The sequence below is a fragment of the Camellia sinensis genome, chromosome 15 (genome assembly GCF_055761805.1).
Source record: "Camellia sinensis isolate YWXY chromosome 15, ASM5576180v1, whole genome shotgun sequence".
Taxonomy (NCBI): domain Eukaryota; kingdom Viridiplantae; phylum Streptophyta; class Magnoliopsida; order Ericales; family Theaceae; genus Camellia; species Camellia sinensis.
In genome coordinates, this window is record NC_138975.1 from 20,769,121 (window position 1) to 20,775,120 (window position 6,000).

Below are 6,000 nucleotides of genomic sequence, written 5' to 3' on the forward strand. Positions count from 1 at the left end.
ATTGGTCTCCAAGAAGTGGAATTGTGGACATGTAGGGCGATAATCAACGAGGTTCCTCTTCCTCCTCCTCTTTCATACACTTTCTCATTCTAGGGTTTCAAGTTCTTGAACCCCTTCAATTTCATTTTAATTCATCATCCCCTGTTTTCCCTACTATTCCGTCAAGCTTTTACAGTCTATTTCATACACTTTCCCTACTCTTCTGTCCCTAATGCTTTAGATTTGCACCTTACAATGAACAAGTGTGATGATCAATCTGGGAAGCAAGATGCAAAAGAACAAGAAATGGAAGAGGAATTTCTCTGTGAAGTCCAGAGAAAATTCGACCAGAGAAATTCTCTGTGAAATGTGAAGTTCAGAGAAAATTGGACCAGAGAAAATCTCTGTAAACTAGAATTTCTCTGTGAAGTCCAGAGAAAATTCGTCTAGAGTCTCTAGATCGAATTTTCTCTGACTAGTTGAGTCTAACTGATTCAATTTCCCCTTCTATAGCTTGTATTATATCTGTCAACTACACAAATGATGTGTTCTTGTACATGTGTGCTTTTGGTATTGTTGTTGTTTCTTGGTAATAAAGTTTGTGCAGCATTTGTGCTGTTTAGTTACTGATATAGAGGTTGATGAAGATGTCGAACAAGAAGATAAACCTAGAGTTCAAAACCTCAGCATCTCTGTGTTCTACAAGAGGCAAAGTAGTCAAGTAAAAGTCCTTTTCATCTCATTATTGCTCCGAGCCTTCACTTCCAACTCGGCCGAATCCAGTGACCGTGACGATAATTCGGGCTTAAGCATTAGCGATTGTATGGAAAAGTGCTGGAACAATTGCAGTTGTGTTGGGTTCACCACAAGCAATAGCAATGCTAGTCCAGAGAAATTCTCTGGGTTTCAAATTAAGCATTCCAGGTTCCAAATTGTGAATTGAATTTTTTTTTTTTCATTTGAAGTTGAAACCAGAGAAATTCTCTGGTTTTTTAATTGAATTTTCTCTAGGTTGAAACCAGAGAAATTCTCTGATTTTTTAACTAAATTTTATCAGGGTTGGTCCAGAGAAATTCTTTCCAGAATTTCTCTGGACCAATTTTCTCTGTGACGTGAGATGATGACAATGGTCATGATTCGGCGCTGAAGAAGTTGCAGAACTCTCTCATTAATGGAAGACTGAAGCGGAAATATAAAGGCCACGAATTGTATACGAAACACAATGGTAGAAAGAATTTTGAATTTACAACCAATACATTGTTTTTTCTTAGGAATTGGGAAGAACTTGCATCAAGTGATAAAAGGGAAGGGGAAAAAAAAAATCATTCGTAAACTTCTTCAAGATAAAAAAGACATTTCTTGATTATCAGTGCACAAACATTCACCAAAAATATGCATGGTGTATGTGTGGCTCCCTCTGCATAAAATTCTGAGAATAATTAGATTTTCCAGAGAAATTTGGACTGAAATTTCTCTGGACCAATTTTCTCTACACTAATTTTCTCTGGACTGAAATTTCTCTGGACCAATTTTCTCTGGACTGAAATTTCTCTGGATCAAGGTTGAGGGACCTTAGACATTATGAAAATATTGTTGATGGACTTTAGACATCATAGAAATATTTGATGTCCTTTATGCTATAAAATCATAAGATCAAGGACCTTAAAAAAAAAACCCCTAATTTTTGCTATCTTCCTATTTATATTGTAAAAATGATAACAAAAGTAAAATATGTTTGGTACGCTTTGAAAATAAATAAAATGGATGGTTGATGAGAGATGAGAGATGAGGGATGAGGATTAAAGCTAGTTAGTTATCAACAGTTACATATTATGGCCAATTGTGATTATTGATTGAACAAATCTTGTGCTTAGATATTGTTTTTGGTCGCCAAATGTAATTAGCAAGAGTCGAAAATAGTTGCCAGTTGCTAGAGGTTGTAGTCATTAAAAGTGTTTTCGATAGGAGATAGTGGCCAGAAGCGGTCACCGGTGATGGTGGTCGAAGGTAGGGGTAGCCATTGGTGGTAATCAACTGTTGGTGAGTGGTGGTCGAAAAAAAAAAAAATTGAAACCAACATTCTTATAAATTACAAAAATTTAATAAATTTTATAAAATGTTTACTAGTTTTAAGAAACTAAAACAGATATCAAATAAAATTTTAAAATATAAATGGAAAATTATAAATATTATTAACTTTTTTTGGTTGCCAAATTACAATAGTAGTCCTTATGATTTGGTTCTCATATTATTTTGGCCTCTATAATTTCAATTGGCTCGATTTTAATATTAAATTTATAATTTTGTTTTAATTTGTTTGATTAATTACAATTTTTAATATATATATTTTTTTATAAAAAATGTCTCATGCTTTTATGAGCACAATTGTAAATTTATTTAGGGTAAATTACAAATACATTCCTTAATATTTGCTTAACGAAAGAATTGTCCCTACGGTTCTGAACATTACATCCTATCTCTTGAAAATTTTAATTTCATAACAAATAGTCTATTTTGTTAATAATTTATCAGATTAATTAACAGTTTTTAATAATATCATAAATTCATTTTAATTAATAACTCAAGTAATTTTATTATTGTATAGAAAATTAATTATAAATTTTATTTTTTGATTCATTCTTTTAAATAAAAAATTTTAAATAGAGATAATTTGTAATTTTTTAAACAATAGAGGGTACTCCATATTTTAAGTAAATCTTAGAAGATATATTTATAATTGACCCATTTATTTAACTTAGGCCAAGTTTGGGATGTTCCAAAAAAGTTAAAAAGCTAAAAAGTTACTCAAAAAGTTAAAAAGTTAACACTATTCACCAAAAGTCAACAATTACGGCTGCACAACTCCCAATTCAAATTTTTTCCCTACAAATCAATTTTTACAATTTTTTATTACACATTTTTCAATAAAAAGTCAAAAAGTTAACCCAAACATCCATATTTTCAACCTCAATTTTTTAGTCCAAAAAGACAAAAAGTGCACTTATTTAGTCTTCCCAAACTTGGCCTTAATGAGTTAATCTTAATCAACTTAGTTACAATTTTCTCTTAAAAATTCTATTGATTGACAGTATCAATTGGATTGAATTAATATAAAATTTAACATTAAATATCCAAATCGAACTACTTAGCCTTGGTTTGGGAAGAAAAAAGTCAAGTTTTTTTGGGTTAAAATAGTTAAAAAAGTAAAATATGTTTTTTTAATTCAATAAGACAAAACGTCACATCCAATCTATAATCATTATATTCTTTCTCTTATAAAAAAGTCAAAAAATTTAAAAAAGCTAAAAATCCTTCCTAAACGAGACTTTTTAACCTCGGGTTAAAATAGTTAAAAAAATCAAAAAGTCAACCCACTTTCCAAATGAATCAAAATGACACGCGCAACAAAGGCCTATTTTGACAATTGAATTAGAAGTCAAAAAATTGAATTTTTAATTTTTTTGAGTCACATTATTTTTCTATTTATTTAATTTTTTTTATATATTTAAAAAAAGAGAGGAACTTTTAACCTACAATAGTATTTTTTAAAACTTTTTTACCACGCCTACACGTGCAGATCTCCAGAAACTAAACAAGCGTTCGGAGGAATCGAACGGTTCCACGTAAAGTACAAATAAATGAGCAGTAGAGATTCATCCAGGTCACTCTATATACGGTCGTTAGGGGACATAACGGCGTTCAGTTATCGAGTTGACGACAATAACGATTATTTTAAACAAAAGGGCTCGTTTGGGAATAATTTTTTTAAATTGATTTTTTTAATTTTTTGCTAATTTAACTGGTTAAATTAGTTTTATTTGAGAAGAATTTTTTATTTTTCTGATTTTTTATTTTTTTTGAGAAAAAAATTATAATTTAAATGTGACATTTTAATTTATTAATTAATTTAACATATTTTATCTTTTTATATTATTTTAATCCCAACCAACTTTCCAAGCCGGACAAAAATTGACCGGCGTCTACCGGTAAGCCGGTCAAATGCAACAGCTCACAAATAGAGAGCTTTTTTGGAAAGTTGGTAAAAGCTAATTTTTTAGTTTTTTTGACTTTTTTTAGCAAAAAATTAGGTTGTTTTGGATAAAAAAAATTGACTTTTTTGATTAAAAAAAGTTGAAATAGTCAAAAAACTAATTTTTTTGGCAACTTTCCAAAGGACCCCAGAAATATCTATCATCAAGTATTATTTGACTAGATTTTGGCATGCTTGCTTTTGTAGCTTCCACAAGAACATTATTATAGGTACACTAATTTTTTTCAATATCTATAATAATTCCATAGTTGAATAATGAATTTGAACTTTGTAGTTGTTTGTTGGGTTCTATGAATAAATCCTTGAATTTGTTTTAGTACCATCATGAGAATGGCCCTTGTTTTCCATGCGCGTCTTATAAAATTGCGCAAAATCTACTTATGTGTCCAATTGAAATAATCTCCATGATTATAATTTTCATTTTACCATTTAAATCTTGTGAAAGAGATAGAAAGGAATAGTAATGTTAAAGATCTTAAAATTTTTATTAAATATCTTATATGAGTGTTGGTCTCACTACAACATTTTCTTAGTTTAGTGACATTTGAAAGTGCCACAAAACTATTTTTCTAATGACATTTTTTGGTCTTGTGGCATTTTGAACAAGTGCCACTTCTATCGGTGCCACGGTAGATACTTGCAAGTGCCACTGCACCATCATGGCTGAAAACTTTCAATGACATTTTAATGTCATGGTAGATATTATTTGTGGCACTATCAAGCGCCATTAAGAAAAGAGTTAGTGACACTTGTAAGTGTCATTACACCATCAAGACTAAAACCTTTCAGTGACACTTTAATGTCATGGTAGGCACTATTCGCGACGCTATCAAGTGTCATTCATGACGATAATTCGTTGTAGAACAATTTGATCCGCTCTTGCGGAGACTCAAACTGCCAACCTTCCGCACCATAAACCTTATACACCACACTCTTCCCACTACACCTCTATAGCACCACATGATTATATATGCAACATATATTATTTATATAGTACGTACATCCATATTAATATAAAAGTATATGTATAAACATAATTATTTTATTGAACATAATTTATGTAAAATAAACTATTTACTACCAAAATAAAAAAAAGACCACTTTTGGTGACTAAAAATATTTTTTAGTCGCCAATTCTATACTTTTGGCTACTAATTATTTTTTCAAAAGTGTCATTATAAGCTTGGAAAGTTTTTGGCTTAGTGGCATTTTTCAAAATGCTATAAAATATTTGTTTATGACACTTTTCACCTAAGTGCCATAAAAAGTAATTTGCACCTACCTAGTGTCCTGACATTCTTTAAAAAATGCCATTGCAAATATTCATAAAAAGTTTTTGTAGTGACATTTTTGTTGTAGTGAAGTGACACTATTTTTAATTGAAATGCCACTAGAGCCTTGTATATTTGTGGCTCTATGACATTTTTCTAAAAAATGTCACCAAATATTCTTTTTGTGACATTTTTTAAGAACATGCCACTAGTATGGTGTCACTAAAATATGTTTTTGTTGTAGTGTTGTGACACTTGTTCATTGAAATGTCACTAGAGCCTTTTATATTTGTCGTTTTGTGGCATTTTTCAAAAACGTGCCACTAAATATCATTTTTGTGGCATTTTCTAAAAATATGCCACTAGTGTAGTGCCACTAAAGTATGTTTTTGTTGTAGTTTTGTGACACTTGTTCATTTAAATGTCACTAGAACTTTTTATGTTTGTCGTTTTGTGGCATTTTTCAAAAACGTGCCACTAAATATCATTTTTTGTGGCATTTTCTAAAAATATGCCACTAGTGTAGTGCCACTAAAGTATGTTTTTGTTGTAGTGTCTCACACAATGTGAGTTTCATGTGAGTCGCATACTTATGTAAGATATTTGATAAAATTTTTAATATAATTTTTAAAATCTCTAACATTTTTGTAAAAGAAATATTCTAAACATGAAATGTATTGACTAAAATCACTGTTAGTG